Source organism: Haliotis rufescens, unplaced genomic scaffold (assembly GCF_023055435.1).
Source record: "Haliotis rufescens isolate VD_foot unplaced genomic scaffold, xgHalRufe1.0.p SCAF_7, whole genome shotgun sequence".
Taxonomy (NCBI): domain Eukaryota; kingdom Metazoa; phylum Mollusca; class Gastropoda; order Lepetellida; family Haliotidae; genus Haliotis; species Haliotis rufescens.
In genome coordinates this window covers 42,491,670-42,510,308 of record NW_025964361.1, presented here as the reverse complement: position 1 = coordinate 42,510,308, position 18,639 = coordinate 42,491,670, and the positions used below count along the sequence as shown (strand labels likewise).

Sequence of the window (18,639 nt, the reverse complement as noted above, 5' to 3'; positions counted from 1 at the left end):
ATTCATATTTTTGTTCATGTAAGAGCAATTTACATCTGAAAATCTTACCTTTCCTCGATCTGTCAAAATGAATCTTGCTAATTCATTTAATTTGAGCATAAAATTCATCACTGACCTTTGCCTGGACAAATTCTCAGCTACTCCACCACAGAGTTGCCAAACATGACAAGTCAATGTTCAGCCGAACTGAGACACACACCACGACTGGACAATAAACATTCACATGAAAGTCACCAACAGCATTTTTTTATAGCTCGTACACAAATGCGAATGTTGATTTGCGCCATATCAAATTGTATTTACACGATTCATGTGTTGTTATTGGCACAAGTAAACATACTTTCGAGTATACACACTGTAAGAGTTAACCGCTTCACAAATTGGCTACCACACATCCAACACAGTGAATACAAACATATATGTTTCTATCACAAGCATTTGTGCCAACACCCTACACATAAAATTCATATATTCATTGTGACCAGGCTACATTGCTGGTAACTTAACTGAGTGTAGGCAGAGCACAAATCCCATGAGAAACAGAAGTATCAAATGCTCGAAGTGGCTTCAAATTTAACACTTCACTTGCCCTTTCATTGGCAAATGTCAAAATACACCACGGACCTAGCTCAAACACACAAGCCTTTGAAAATGACTGAAAAGAAGCATTTTTAGACAGAAACCCACCCAAGCAATTCATCAAAAATGTTTTAGATATATATGTGATGTTGATCGAACAAATACATTCCAACAGTCAACCATGTAAGCATAATTCATTTGATATATCTACTGACGTATGAAAATGAGCAAAAAAAGAATATCTTGAAATATACATTTTCCACCTTGGTATTTATACAGTTCAAACATATATGTCCTACTGGTTCAAATCCCAGGTGGGACTCAAGCCCCCCTAAAAGTACTAGAATCTGTACTTTATGAAGAAAGCTTTATCCCAAATGTAACATTTGTTATATTTGAACACTTTCTAAATGGCATTGTGAGTGAGTGAGTATGGTTTTACGCCGCTTTTAGCAATATTCCAGCAATATCACGGCGGGGGACACCAGAAATGGGCTTCACACATTGTACCCAAGTCGGGAATCGAACCCGGGTCTTCGGCGTGACGAGCGAACGCTTTAACCACTAGGCTACCCGACCGCCCCAAATGGCATTGTGTGTTCATATCCTACTGAAGATTATTTCATATCTTGGAGAAACTTCAAACTAAACTTCCTTGACACCTGGTGTCTTTTATACTAATGATGTAACTGCGTACATAATGATGTGGTCATATGAATTATTTTAATCAATCTTTGGAAGGAAATTATAAATGTAGCCTAAATTTTACCTGAAAGCTTTTTCAAAATGATTTCCTATGCCAATCTCACACAGCTGTTTTGTTCAAAACTCATCATCATTGACTGTTCGCTCATAATGCCGAAGGCATGGGTTCAATTCCCCCCATGTGTACAATGTGTGAAGCCAATTACTGATGTTCCCTGCCAGGATATTGCTGGAATATTGCTTAAAGCAGTGTAAAAACATGCTCACTCACTCATCATGTATCAACAATGGTCTTCATTGATCATCATTGTTCATAACTGATTGATCATTGATCAACATTGGTCATCATTGATTATCATTGTTCATACCTGATTGATCATTGATCAACATTGGTCATTGTTCATAACTGATTGATCATTGATCAACATTGGTCATCATTGATCATCATTGATCATAACTGATTGATCATTGATCAACATTGGTCATCATTGTTCATAACTGATTGATCATTGATCAACACTGGTCATCACTGATCATCAATGTTCATAACTGATTGATCATTGATCAACATTGGTCATCATTGTTCATAACTGATTGATCATTGATCAACATTGGTCATCATTGTTCATAACTGATTGATCATTGATCAACATTGGTCATCATTGTTCATAACTGATTGATCATTGTTCAACATTGATCATCATTGTTCATAACTGATTGATCATTGATCAACATTGGTCATCATTGTTCATAACTGATTGATCATTGTTCAACATTGGTCATCATTGTTCATAACTGATTGATCATTGATCATCATTGATTAACATTGGTCATAAATGATCATCGTATTCAACCTGTTAATATATTTTGCCTCCTACCCAGTAGGACCGGTGTTCAGTTGGTCCACAGACACCTCACTGCTGGTCATGGGAGAGGACTAAACTGGATGGCGTCGTCATGGTTCCATGACTTGACAGACTGAATGTCCTCACCTCCTGATGGCGTGTATCAATGCTCATGTTTTCAGCCACTGTTTTTTCTGACTCAATCATTTACATGCGGTGTTATTAAAAAACATTTTCTCAATCAGCATTGACCTGTGATATACTGCTCAAAAGAAGTTAAAGAACCCCCGATTCTTTCATATTACTATAGAAAAACTGTCATGCCATGACTGGATGGATAAAAAACTATATATAATGGGTAAATAACTGCAAAAAGTAGGTGGTCCTTATCATCTTTTGAGTAGTATACCGGTATGTACAAAAATGCAAAGATGTGCTGTATAATTTACTCAACCAGTTTCACGAATGTCTATACACATGTCAACATACACATCCAGAGAAGCAAGGTCCTGGTATGATACATGTATTATGTTTCAATTTACGAATTAATATGAAATGGAAAGCTTGTTCAATATCCTATCATTATTCCATAATTGAAATATAAATACATGTACAATATGAGCACCTTGCTTACAGGAGATGTTTGGAAAAGTGACATTTTTGTATTCAAGGCATAGTTGTGGGTTGGGTATCCAATTTATTAGCAATGATAATTTTTAATGATCAACAAAAAAATCCTAAGATGCATATGTAAATAATATAAACAAAGAACTCCATCTCTTCCCACATGCATACCATAACATTCCTGCAAAATAAATATAGAGACCGCTGAATTATTTGGGAAATATAAACTAATTGCAAACTGTTCTCACAGGATAGTTTCATCCCAATATATACTTATCTTAATACAATGAAACAACCCGTGTTACGTTGAAATGATTGAAATAATTTGATTTGTCGTCACGACTACCCACAGCTCGGCAAGCAGATGCTCCCAGGCTGGTGAGTCATGCTCACGTCAGGATCATGTTCATAGAGCGCACTATTTTAAAATATCATAACAAGGAGCTTACAGACATGTTAGTATTACAAGCAAATCATAGAAATAGTCATGATTGTGAATAATCGTTGGTTTTTGTCTTTCGTATTAGAATTCCCACGCAGTAGATCAGCCAGTGGCTGCATTTGACAATCACAAGAAACAGACTGTCATATAAAAGTGTGGGATTCAAATGTTGTGTTGGGTAGGTCAACCACCTTTCTCTCTGGATTTCGTAAATGATAGACCACCTTGGTTGAGGTGAGGTGAGGTGAAATGGTGCGTCCAAGATTATTGCACTTTTATAGCGATGTGCATGCATATGTGTGGCTGCTTGTACTAGCTGGACTGATGCCGATTTATAGTGCTAGCACACTAAGATACCATGCCGCAGTTTAACATGAATACCCCACTCAGACACAGTATACTGACTCCGAGCTGACCAGTCCTTGTTTTAATCCCATAATGCTGAGTGCCAGACAGGGTAACAACAAGTACCATCTTTTAACGTCTTTTTGTATGATGCGCCTTGGGATCAAACCCCGGACCTTCCGCGCTCTGGGTGGATGCTCTACCACTAGACCACAAAGGCGGCCCTATTCAGTTGGCCTAACAACCTAATAAGCATTGGTATTACCTTAAGTCCAGCTTATTTTTACAAATATGTTAGGCTTTCAAGGCGAAAAAATATATCTGAGATACTTCATAGTTAAATCTCCTCACATCTGCTCCATTATTCTCACTGAAAGCTACACAAAGTACAGTAAATCAGTATTCGTCTACATTGAGTTGTATTCATGGAATCCATCTGTACTAATAAACGTAAACGAATACCGAAGACTTACATCGACATATCCAGGATTTTCAGTGATTCCCTTTGTTTGGGCATTTTTTTCAAGATGATCAGACAACAGGCAATTCTAAATCATATTGTATTTACAGCTGTCTGGACCTAGAACATTCAGCTTTACTGATGATACATTTATGAATCTATGAAATGCATCATGTATGCAATTTTATTTCAATGAATAAACCTACATTATATTAAGGTATCAAATTCTTGATTACAGTTGAATGAGTGAATGAATGAATGAATGAATGAATAAAAAGGAGTACCAGAAACGTCGAAGTTCCATGCAAGTGTTATGACACATACGGTTCATATAACAGTTTGTTATGTTTACATAATGCCACATGGGTAATAAACTATGCCATAATATCAAGTCTTTGATAAGCATTTAGAACGTATCTAAAATATCAAATAATATCACCAATACTATAATGTGTGTGACTTAAGATGTGTTTATTGTGTGAGTAGGGGTGCTTCCGGTAGAGCAGGACATGCTTACCAATGAACACACATATCACAATGTTAGTGCAATAATCTTGAATGCAATGTTAAACCCTATCTCACCTCACCTCACCTCACCTCAGTCATCACATGTGCTACAATTTGCTGCATAAAGCTCCATATTTCTATGTTCACAGGTTTCACCAAATGTAAATACTTGCATCATTTCAGGATTTGTTATCACAAAAGGGACCGACCATTTAATATTCTGGGCTGCAAGTCATCTTATCAAAAAAAATAACCTGTCCCTGAAAATTCTTGAACAAAATAATTATGTTTCAATTCTTTTGAAAAAAAGAAATTGCCTGTCACAAAAAAATTATAATGCAAGGTGTTATACTTAAATAGAAATTCCGGCTCATAGTTTTAAATAACAAAGATTCTGGTTTTGCAGCTTAAGTTGAAAAAATATCTAATCCCTAACACCCAACACCCCCCCTCACCCCAAACCAGAATATCAACTGATCCGTCCCCAAAGCTGATAGGTGATTGAAAAAAATTTAAATGCAGGCAGTAAACAAAAATCAGGCCTTTGGATTTTTTGCCCTAAAATTCTGGTTAGTCGCTCAAAGAATTAAAACATTTAAAAAATTGTTTTTAAATATTGCTTTTTTGATTTTCTGAAAAAGGTAGGGAATAAAATAAGGGGCAGGTGGAACAAGAGTCATTAGATGACATATCCCCCCGGTCTGGTGCAATTCAGAAATGGAGCTACTTTTGCTACACTGCCATTGGATACCTTCAGTTCAGTGAAGTAAAAAATAATGCTTTACAGTATTTGTAAACATCCCAAATCATCAGTAGTTCACCACTAGACTGATCTGTATAGCATGTTTCAACCCGACATATTCCACGGTTTAGGACAATCTCATTAAAATCAGATCTTAGTTCTCGCTGCCGCTGAACAAAGATCTGAGGACATCCTATTTCGGGTCACGTCAGAACGACCTTTCGCGAACTCTGACCAACCAATGGAATTACTGACAAGAAGTCGTCATTTGCCAATCAGAAGGCAGCTTTCTCGTGCTTTACAGCACTAATTTCAAATTGGCGACTACGCTTCGAAACATATTTTGACACGTACATTCTCGCTTAAAAATTTGAAAACTGAACAAAAGAACATTCTCGAATTGGCTAATATATGGTCTAGATTGTATGGATTCAGTCGTTCATCCCGTAACTATCGTTCGGAATAGTCCGTTTTAAAGTTTTCGAGGCTGCATGATTAGAAATCACATTCCGACTGTCACTTTCATGATCTGGTAAGCGACGCTCTGATTGGTCGGATGAAAGGTCGTTCTGACTGACCCCTAATGGGATGTCCTCAGATCTTTGTTTAGCGGTAGTGAGAACTAAGGTCTAATTTTAATGAGATTGCGGTTTAGGAGTTCTGCCCTGGAAATAAGCACTACCCTCATTTACAGTAAAGTCCAACTTATCATGATGAAAACATTCAAAAATGTAATAAACAAAAATCCCAAATCATCAAATTTAAGGCACCAGCTGAACACTAGACTGATTTGTATAGCAAGTTTCATCTAGAAATATTCAACCGTTTGGAGTTCTGCTCTGGAAATGGACAACTTCTTGTTTTCATCATGAAAAATCATGAACAAAATCTTGAATGTACACTTTCCAAAATCTACCGTTCCTGCTTCTTCCAAACTTTTAGCTCACAGCGGACAGCAGGATAGATGCCCTTAATGTTATTTATATTGATAGTATATGAGTTGTTTTTTTAAACATTGTACTTATTTCTGGTTGATGGAATAAAAAAAACCTGCTCTTCAAAATTCTAATTTCTTCACATTTCAGTTTTGGGGAGTCCAAATTTGTATCCAAATTTTGACAAAGGTCTGGCCTCATGTCAAAACACATTGTCTTATTCAATGCATCTACTCACCATAGAAGCAGGTTAATGACATTCACGTTAATGAAGTTTCCCTGTATTGCCAACTGATAAAGAGACAAATCATGTTGTAATCTATTTTCGTGTATACTATTAATAAGTGCTGACAATCTACAAAGGATACAATTAATTAATCTTATTCACCCCAGATTTATCTGCGTACTCAGACTACAGCAGCACTTCTTAACATAACCATCTCTCTCTGTGACCCAGTTTCTCCACTATCAGCAGCTGGAACACCTGCCACACCGACTGGGCAAATCTGATGATGGTGTTATCAGGATATACCTCGTAAATATCTATGACATCGTTAATCCACACAAAAAAATAAAGGAAAAAAATGAGGTGATTCGACTCGTCAAAGTACCCAAGCAATTTAAATCTGCCTTTTTTATTTCTGAAAAAAAAAAATCATATCTGCAATCAATCGGATTAACAAGCCAAGAAAATACTGGGTTATATCTATTGGTATCTATATGGATAAAATGATTAACTATTTTTTTAGTTTTATGCCCGTAGAAGATAATTATGTTTTAGCTTTATATCAAACATAAAAATCTGTGTGTTTATATGTTATACATGTGTATATCGTAATATCAAGCAAGAATCGCGATAACCTCTAGGGCAGAGAAAGTACAAATGGTTAGATGGTGATGTATTTAATACAGGTATCAAAGTTGTATTTTGGACCTTATAAGTTTACCGTGTTTCGGCGACTGTTTTAAACCTAGTAACATTTTGATAACCTTTGTAATTCTTTGGTCAAATCTAATTTCCAAGTGTATAATTTCTTGTTGTCAGCATTCAGACTGCCTAGATTTCTAGTCAAATAACGGATATTCAAATACTGTATAGTTATTTGCTTACTGGAAACGAAATGTCTGATTTGACAGATATAAATAGCACTACCATTTTATTTTTTCAGTATGTTTTGTGTTTATGCATTCTGCATTATGATACTGTGTGCATACCACTCTGTTTTCAGCCAATCAGGAAGCAGTGTTCTTGTAGTGTGCGTGGCCTCATGGAAACAGAAATTCAAAACAATGGCTTGATTATAGCCAAGCAAAGGCCATAGAATCACTTGTAATTTATTTTTTTATTTTCTTATGTCTACATATGACATTTGTCTGCTGAAAAGTTGGAACAAGAACACTGTATGATCCTTCTGATGGTTGGAAGAACTGAGTGATGTCATATGAAGGTCGTCAAAGAACTTTTCATTTGTCATTTGATAATCAGTATTGAGATCTGTTTTAAACAAAGAGATGTGTCATTTGTAACAAAAAGAAATGTGCTTTGTCAGAAAACTAATACAGAATAAGAATGATAAAAATGACTATTATAAATAAAATATTAAGAAAGTGGTGTTATTAAGGTATATAGTTACAGATAGGTTGTTGAGGAAAATCAAAATTGTAAAATAAATGGGAGTGTGTACCGCAAGCTGCTTGGCTGGAAAGCATTGATAAATCAGATTTGAAACCTTAAAATTTTCTGGGTTTTTATCAGCAGATAATACCAAGTATGACCAAGTTTAAAAATATTACATTCAGCACGGCAAGATCAATATCTCACTCCTAATCTATTGTGTTAGAACTGAATAATAATAATGTTTTCTCCTAAAACAAGGCATTTCACTCTGTGTCGTTAAGTTTTTATGTATATATAGGTGAAAGCACGCCTCCTCAGTTTCAACCAAAACCGAGAAGTGTTTTCTCTGACTAATAAACTGTCGAAACAACATTTATTAATATTTCTTTAATATTATGCACAAAAATGTGTTATGATAGTAAATATAAATTGTCAATGCAAGAGAATAAACAGCCCAGATTTTCTGCCGAAACAGATTCCACTTGGCGTGAAGGGCAAATAGCTGTGGAAAGTAAGAAATATACGCTAAACATGGTACTTTCTAATGAACCACCTGTCTTCAACCCGTTCAGTGGTCTAATGGTTAGAGTGTCTTCGAGTTTGGACGTTTGAAGTCAATACTTCATCTGCTATGTAACTCACCAGGTCTTGCCCAGAAAAAGTAAAACCTCATACCTAGGGAAAAGTAAAACTTCCTCAGAAGTTATTACGAAAAAACAAGTAACGTTGGGTCAATATGCAAAAAAGCAGGAACACACTTATAGGTGGGCTGAGGGAATCATGGTGGTACCATGATCTAAGGCACCAGAACTGGTTATGCAGAGTTGCATTCCTGCCAAGATTAGGTGGTCATTCACCAAGTGTCATTCCACATAGCAATCTTAGAACTACGACTGAAGTCAGTGAGAATTACCTCTATCACAGCACTGATATCACTTGTGTAACAGGCCAGCACTTACCCATGCTTGTGCGTTTCACCAATGTTAAACATCATTGCCCCTTAAAAGTTTTGGCTTAACTCCTACATTGAACTGACATGTCATGATATATGAACACAGCAGCAAGAAATACCACTTTCTCGATATCATGACATGACATTGTAAACATTAAAGAACTATGAAATATTACATAATTTCAGAAGAATATTTTGATGGCCAGTCATGTATTTAGGACTGGCCATTTGATATTCTGGTGAGGTGGGGCGGGGAGGGAGAGAGTTGGGGTTTTGTATCGATATGATTTCAATATGGTGAGTGAGTTGGGTTTAACGCCGCTTTTAACAGTATTCCAGTTATATCGCGGCATGTCAGCTTATTGTGGGAGGAAAGCCCCAAGTGATGCAGGTCTTAGACGTTTACCACTTCGGTGAAACCAACGAGCACGGGTATGGTGCTGACAAACCTAGAAACATAATCGGGGCGAACCGGGATTCGAACCCACAATCATAGGTTTCTGGCGTGCCCAAGGGCTGCAACTCTGCACAGCGAATTTCGGCGCCTTAGACGACTGGGCCACCTGTGCCCCCGATTTCAATATGACTACACTAGACGACACAACCACCATTCTATCTCTGTCAAACAAAGTGAACACAGGTGGCCCAGTTGTGTAAGGTGCCACAATTTGCTGTGTAGAATTGTGTCCCTTGCCATTCCAGGATCTTATGATCATAAGTTTGAAACCCAGAATCATCCTTGTTATGATCACTGTTTTGTCACCATTATAACTTTGTGTGTTGGTTTTACAAAAAATGTTAACATCTTAAGATGGTTTTCCTCGTCATTTAGCTGACTTGCTGTGATAAAGACCTAAGTAAAATATTGTTCAAAGTAGTGTCATTCACTCACTCACTGCCTCCCTGGTGAAGCAGACAGAGCATCTGCCTGGAGAGCGGAAGGTCAGGGTTTGGATCCCTTTACCCCAAAATGTACCCTGGTGCTCCTCATTAAAGGCATAAAACAAGCTCAGAGTCACACACACACACACACACACACACACACACACACACACACACACACACACACACACACACACACACACACACACACACGCAAAGACTGTTCAAGCAGTTCTTGTATGCTATGAACACATTAAACTGGTTTTTTTTGTAAACCAAGTTAGTAAGATTTTAAAAATTATTCCAAACTTTATATTGATTACCACTAATGGAATTACCAAACGAAACATCCAACACCATCTCCAGTATGTCATGTAAGTATTTCTGAAACAATTTCTTTAAACCATCACAATGGGAACAAACAACACCGCTATTGGAATTACCAAACGAAACATCCAACACCATCTCCAGTATGTCATGTAAGTATTTCTGAACCAATTTCTTTAAACCATCACAATGGTCACAAACAACACCGCTATTGGAATTACCAAACGAAACATCCAACACCATCTCCAGTATGTCATGTAAGTATTTCTGAACCAATTTCTTTAAACCATCACAATGGTCACAAACAACACCGCTATTGGAATTACCAAACGAAACATCCAACACCATCTCCAGTATGTCATGTAAGTATTTCTGAAACAATTTCTTTAAACCATCACAATGGTCACAAACAACACCGCTATTGGAATTACCAAACGAAACATCCAACACCATCTCCAGTATGTCATGTAAGTATTTCTGAAACAATTTCTTTAAACCATCACAATGGTCACAAACAACACCGCTATTGGAATTACCAAACGAAACATCCAACACCATCTCCAGTATGTCATGTAAGTATTTCTGAAACAAGTTCTTTAAACCATCACAATGGTCACAAACAACACCGCTATTGGAATTACCAAACGAAACATCCAACACCATCTCCAGTATGTCATGTAAGTATTTCTGAAACAATTTCTTTAAACCATCACAATGGTCACAAACAACACCGCTATTGGAATTACCAAACGAAACATCCAACACCATCTCCAGTATGTCATGTAAGTATTTCTGAAACAATTTCTTTAAACCATCACAATGGTCACAAACAACACCGCTATTGGAATTACCAAACGAAACATCCAACACCATCTCCAGTATGTCATGTAAGTATTTCTGAAACAATTTCTTTAAACCATCACAATGGTCACAAACAACACCGCTATTGGAATTACCAAACGAAACATCCAACACCATCTCCAGTATGTCATGTAAGTATTTCTGAAACAATTTCTTTAAACCATCACAATGGTCACAAACAACACCGCTATTGGAATTACCAAACGAAACATCCAACACCATCTCCAGTATGTCATGTAAGTATTTCTGAAACAAGTTCTTTAAACCATCACAATGGTCACAAACAACACCGCTATTGGAATTACCAAACGAAACATCCAACACCATCTCCAGTATGTCATGTAAGTATTTCTGAAACAATTTCTTTAAACCATCACAATGGTCACAAACAACACCGCTATTGGAATTACCAAACGAAACATCCAACACCATCTCCAGTATGTCATGTAAGTATTTCTGAAACAATTTCTTTAAACCATCACAATGGGAACAAACAACACCGCTATTGGAATTACCAAACGAAACATCCAACACCATCTCCAGTATGTCATGTAAGTATTTCTGAAACAATTTCTTTAAACCATCACAATGGGAACAAACAACACCGCTATTGGAATTACCAGACGAAACATCCAACACCATCTCCAGCATGTCATGTAAGTATTTCTGAAACAATTTCTTTAAACCATCACAATGGGAACAAACAACACCGCTATTGGAATTACCAAATGAAACATCCAACACCATCTCCAGTATGTCATGTAAGTATTTCTGAAACAATTTCTTTAAACCATCACAATGGGAACAAACAACACCGCTATTGGAATTACCAGACGAAACATCCAACACCATCTCCAGCATGTCATGTAAGTATTTCTGAAACAATTTCTTTAAACCATCACAATGGGAACAAACAACACCGCTATTGGAATTACCAAACGAAACATCCAACACCATCTCCAGTATGTCATGTAAGTATTTCTGAAACAATTTTTTTAAACCATCACAATGGGAACAAACAACACCGCTATTGGAATTACCAAACGAAACATCCAACACCATCTCCAGTATGTCATGTAAGTATTTCTGAAACAAGTTCTTTAAACCATCACAATGGGAACAAACAACACCGCTATTGGAATTACCAAACGAAACATCCAACACCATCTCCAGTATGTCATGTAAGTATTTCTGAAACAATTTCTTTAAACCATCACAATGGGAACAAACAACACCGCTATTGGAATTACCAAACGAAACATCCAACACCATCTCCAGTATGTCATGTAAGTATTTCTGAAACAATTTCTTTAAACCATCACAATGGGAACAAACAACACCGCTATTGGAATTACCAAACGAAACATCCAACACCATCTCCAGTATGTCATGTAAGTATTTCTGAAACAATTTCTTTAAACCATCACAATGGGAACAAACAACACCGCTATTGGAATTACCAAACGAAACATCCAACACCATCTCCAGTATGTCATGTAAGTATTTCTGAAACAATTTCTTTAAACCATCACAATGGGAACAGAAGTTATGATACAGAAGGTATTTCATCCTATGACAGGACCTAAAGAGCTACAAACTATAACACTTACTTATTACGGCCTTCACACACTGTATAGGTATCAAGTTCCCATCAAAATCCTTTTGTATTGCAGCAGCAAGAGGCAAATTGCTCTACTTTCCAAAACTTGGAAAACACCTTGAAGGTATTAAGAAACAAATTTCTTAACTTTTGACAGTTTCTCAAACCAAACTGACACTTTTCAAGTAAGGAAACACACAGCTAGGGCCATACTGCTCTGCTCTCCTGGTCCTGACTTACAAAAACAACATTAAAGGGATGATTCTTCTCTCAGACTAGACACAAGTCTTTTCATTTCCACCCTGGGGTCACACCGAATAATAATTCTAATTTCTTTTATAAGACATTTGTAAATTACTAAACATGAAAAACATTATGTCTGATGAAATATTTGAAGACTTTTTCTTATGTCTCAGACATGAGTAAAAACATGGAAGTCATATTAAATCAAGGATGCTTTTGCCTTCATGTACAATTCAAATGTCCTTGTGTGGTGTTCAAAGTGAGGGACAAAATGAATTTTCATTTAGTTGCTTTTCTTTCAGATAATTTCTATTAAGGAAAAGTGCTACGTATCTTGATTTAAAATATATGATTGAAATGACATTTATTTTGTTAACCTTTAATGTTCTTTATCCACAAAGAAAATTATGAGAGAGAATAAAATTAATTCCCTTAGGGATAGTCAAGTTGGTATCTGCATCACTAGAATACAAACAAAATGAAGGATTGTTTCAAGAACCTTCTCCCAAGGACTTTCATTTTGTGTGAGTCGCAAGCTCCCAACGTTCATACAGTTTGGCCCTCACTCTATGAAGGTTCACACTCCAATGAACTCACACAAAGTAAAAGTCAATTCTTTTCATTTTTTTATCACAATTTCTTAAATCAAAGGATGTAGGACTAGGTCTCTAATTTTGTTTAGTATGTGTGACTTCATGTTTACACTGACAGCCATAAAACAAGGTGTAGAAAAGTTCCTCATGAGGAGAGGTGACATGAGCGTATGTATGCACAACTTGCACAACAGAAACACCTTACACAACACATGTCTTATAACATCACCATTAGATGACAAAAGGTCTGTTAAGAACTACTTCTGTAAGTCAATCACAGTGACAGTGCGTCGTAATACATTTACATCAAGTACAAGACGTCAAAATGGCTGACGCGATAAATGTGAAGGAAATGATTTAGGAAGTTGATTGTGAACCTGTGGCGGTTACATGTTTTAGTCATCATTGATCAACTGGCCGATCATTGAAAGGTGATTAAAGATGTGCCATATAGACACTAAAGTAAAATCATAGATTGCTGTAGACTGTCACTGTCAGCCTAGACACGGGTCGAGTCGATACTACGATGGTTTGGTTGTGCATTTCTTCATTTTGTTCACTAGTATGGGTCATAGTGAGGACGATCATGAACGATCATGCAGTCAAACCCTCTGACATTTCTCAATGCATACTAAACGCTGAGTTCAAGGTTAAAGGGTATAAATGATCAGTGTTTACATCATTTCAAGAACAATGTCTCATGAAAAACGTATGAAAGTCAAATTGTGTCGTTCATACACTTATGAACGTCAATTTCGCATTCAAGTGACCTACCTCCCATCAAATGGAAAAGCTGTATAGCGTGTATATTTTAGATAAAAAGATTATTTGCAAGTAATGTACAGAGTCACCCTGCTTACAATCCTTGATTTGTCTGCTGTGTTGAGTTGTATCCCTTAGTTTTCCAGGATCCACTGATCATCAGTTTGAATCTCAGTTTTAACGTGATTATAAAATCTGCTTTAAATTGTCTGTACAAGAGGCAAACCTGTAAGATCATCATCCCCTTCAGGATTCCCTCCCTCTTAAAATATACATGCTGGGCCTTACTGAAGCCTTGTTCTAAGCAGGTTGAACTTTAATACTCACTCACTCCAGTATCAAGGGCAGTCGGGTAGCCTAGTGGTTAAAGCGTTCGATCGTCACGCTGAAGACCCAGGTTCGATTCCTGACATGGGAACAATGTGTGAAGCCAATTTCTGGTGTCCCCTGCCGTGATATTGCTAGAATATTGCTAAAAGCGGCGTAAAACCATACTCACTCACTCACTCACACCAGTATCACTGACTATGTGTGAAGTTCAAGGCCATGATACAGTTGGCACCAGAAAAAATTCTATGACACTCTTTGAGTTTCTGAACCCATTTTTGATTAACCATGTCTTTGGTGACATTTATTACACTAGTTTTATACCACATAACAGTTTTACACCCATAAGGGTGGAATGATCAAGTGTAACAACTTTCCCATATTTGTACTTGTACATTTTGGAGATTCTCAATGCTGATTGGTGAATTGAAGCCATAGTACATCATAGTACTTCACTGGACCGTCTCCGTGGTCTAGCGTCCTATTAGCGAACCCACAATCACAGGTTTCTGGCGTGCCTAAGGGACGCAACTCTGCACAGCGAATCACTGCGCCTTAGACGACTGGTCCACATGTGCCCCAATTTCCGCTTTAGAAATGGATCACTTCGGGCTTCCCTCCCACACTAAGCTGACACGCCATGATATAACTGGAATACTGTTAAAAGCGGCGTTAAACCCAACTCACTCACTCACTTTAGAACTGGCAATGAGTACAATGAGTACAGAGAATAACCTACTTGAAACTCAGAATTATGGAATCTCTGTACCTCTTGAATGAATGCTGTAAGTTCCTTCTTGAAAGATCGGGACTTACACCATTTATTCACTCAGGACAAATAATCGATTATTCCTTGTACAGTATATGACCGTAGATAAGCCGATCTCATAGTTAAGCCAAGGTATTAACTTGGTCCTTGAAATCTGCATCAAAATGTTATGTGCGATAGATAAGCCGGCCGGACCCCCAACCTAAAACTATGTTTGTCATGATCCGTCATCGGAAAAAGAATATCAACAAATCCATATTAAATTCTGGCTTACTTTGCCTGACAATACACACAGTAATCTTAATCCCTACATATAAAACAATACCCAGCATAACAAGAAATACAATCGAAATGATAAATTATCATGTCCAGTGATGTTTAATCACAAATTTCACACTTTCATTGAGGGATATGATGTAGTTTTTCAACTAACGAAAGCGTTTGATGAAAGTGTAAACCTTACATAAGCTGCCCCCCTTCTACAGAATCTTATTTCTGGTCATCAAAATTTCTTCAACTTATGGTAATTCAAGTGCCATGTTGTTAATACGAAGGGCACCTATAAGAAAATTTGAAAAGTCACATTAACGCCGAGCTTTGAATATTGGACCAACAGTCGGTCACTCGCACTGCTGGTGTCCCGGCAGTGCAATCAAAATGGTTCGGTCTCCTTGATCTATGAGCTGAATTTATATCATGTCCGTGCCATTATGGAAGAGGGAAATTAGAGTGTTCGCCATAGACATTCATGTTAACTGTACCACCCTATACTGAAGACGTGAAAATCAACACGCTCAAGTCTGCTTGCATGTCAGTGACAGCTTCGAATGAAGGGCAAAGTCACCACCGGAATAAGAAAAGACAACCGTGATCTACTCACTGCATTTTACGCTAGAGATAGGGAATGTTATTGTTCACATTTGGGCTATTTTGGGCCACATAATCAGAAATCAGGCACACTTCTATGGAGTTTTCAAAAGATTTGTATCGGAAATGTTCACTTTGAGTGATCTGGTAGTGCAGTCGTGAACAAACAACTCCCGAAACAGTGCCACAAAATACGCTCCAAAGGGGACACTGATGGCACAACCAGCCATCCCAAGTAAGTCTAGATATCTGTCTAGATAGTTTAAACTGACTTCATTTCACCACACTTATCCATTTACATTAAATTAAATTGAAAGTTGCGAAAGTGGTCGGGTGCGTCACGCTCATGGGGATCCTCGATCTATTGATCTGATGGATATAGCTCAATTATATAATGTCTGTTGAAGCTCTATGCATAACCTTTATAGAGTGCAAACCGAATTTGATGAGTGGGACTATCTTGTTTAGTTTCATAAAGTGTTTGTAAATGTCTCTCGCCCTCATGAGATTGCTTCAGTTCTGCCTTGCAGTTGCAAAATGAATGACGTCTCGCGATTTTTTATGAATGAAAAAAGTAGTCCCTGTATGACAGAGGTCATGGTTATCCAATCAAAACAAATAAAATGAGGTCAACCTTGTAAGACACACGTGTGACGTACGGATTTAGTATCTTACCACCTGTATTTTCACCACGTGGGTAATAACAAGAAATACAATCGAAATGATAAATTATCACGTCCAGTGATGTTTAATCACAAATTTCACACTTTCATTGAGGGATATGATGTAGTTTTTCTACCAACGAAAGCGTTTGATAAAAGTGTGAACCTTACATAAGCTGACCCCCTTCTACAGAATCTTATTTCTGGTCCTCATAATACGGCCTTTATACCTTCATATACTTTAGCCCTTTGGTTATTCTCTACATGCTATATCATCATATATTACCTTCATGTGGGAGGAAGCCAAAGGTCACACTTGTTAGATCAAACCTGCAAGAACAGACAAAGAATCATGATTAGATGTAAATATGGATTCAAATCCATTAAAAGTGGATCCTGCTTGCAGCTAAGGGACATAACTCTAATAACACTGAATATCTGGATAGTCAAGAACTAAATCTAGGATTTGTTGAATCGCAATTGTCATATTTGCATCAGAAAAATTGGTAAGGGACTCTACGCCCCAGGCAATCATTGCTTTATGTGGTATATCTTTAAACATAGTCGCGATGGCATTGTAGAGCTGTGATTATTTGCAGATCCTGATTAATATTTTGGGTTGGTCCACAAGGGTATCATAGGTTGATGAAGAGCTGATTGCAGCTTAGCCAATAAAACATACAGTAAAGACTTTTTGTTTGACGATCAAACACAGTGATGGTGACAATTGGGAAAACATTGTTTCAACAAAGTTAAATTTAAGATATCGGTGATGTGATTATTGAAATCAGTTTGTACAAATTGTACAATTTAAACAGGTTCCTAAGATGAAACATTTTCCAATTTACAAATTTTACGTTTGCTTTGGTCTGTACTTATGTATGTTTGAAAATGTTAGGATATTTCTGATAATAATGTGTATTTTCTGATGCTTGTTTAATGAATGTTTGATGTGTTCAGCACCTTATGCCAAAATAAGTCCAGCAGGCACTATCAAGAAGTGTGCTAGAAATTCAGCAGGCTAAAGGTCAAGCCTTTCCAAGCTAGGCTTGAATTCCTGGGCTTGATCGTAGCGCCACCAGTGGCTATTACGGCTATACATCGACAAATCGGGATCCACCTCCCGTATCACTTGTATTTGCTTCAAACAAAATGGCGGCACCCAGTCTAGAAAATCTGATCGATAATCAAGATCTATATATTGTGATAAAATGAGTCTTACATCGCGAAGTGCATCAAATCACGTGTGCACCTTGAAAAATAGGTGTTGACAACAAGTTGGTGGTACACATGCTTTACAAATCCTGCAATAAACCAAAATCTGCATCACAGTTTATGAACAGGATTTTGATTTCGTTGCGAGATTTTGATTGGACTATGGATAGACTCGTTAGTCCAGCCAAAATGTAACTCCATAATACCAGCCAAGTTCGGCAAGGGTGGAAACTGGACTCTTACAGTCAGTTAACTCCCTTGCCTCAGGAAGATGCAGTCAGAATGTTACAGCCATATCCCTCTAATGGCTCTGCTACTGAAGCTGTTAGCAGTACTTTTTACACTTAAGACCCTGTTTATTACTGTCTACATACTGAAAAGGTTGGAAGAATGATGTTGGATGATAAATAAAATCTCACCCTTATTTTTTTTTATGTCAAATATATCAACACTCATTGATAAAATTGGAAAACTCCACAGGAAGCCTCAGCGTTTTCCCACTTTTATCAACTCGTGTTGATATATTTGATACGAAAAGACACATGGGTGAGATTCTCTATATAATTTACATAGAATATCTGTATCAAGAGATGAAAAATGGGATGTAAAATGGTAAAATAATAAATTCTAACCCCTGGTTTGGAAAACAACGTCATACAGTTATTATCTCCTAATCCTTATTTTTTTTTACTGCCATGGAAATAACATAATAGTTGGGCGGCAAAGGATGACACTTATGTTGACCTGGTGTGATATGGAAACACAATATTCACATTA

General features: G+C 37.1%; 1 protein-coding gene across 2 annotated transcripts in view; it reads right to left on the bottom strand.

Moving 5' to 3' along the window:
- The window catches only part of LOC124132665 (protocadherin-9-like), a 92,471-nt gene extending 75,517 nt beyond the window's left edge, over window positions 1–16,954 (bottom strand). Inside the window, exon 1 of one of the 2 annotated variants that reach the window (XM_048387386.1) lies at window positions 16,934–16,954. The gene's annotated coding sequence lies outside the window, so the exon portion shown is untranslated. Of the gene's footprint in view, window positions 1–48; window positions 144–16,933 lie in introns of those variants that run through there. The other variant, XM_048387385.1, reaches the window with a different exon arrangement.
- Between the last annotated feature and the right edge of the window lie 1,685 nt (window positions 16,955–18,639).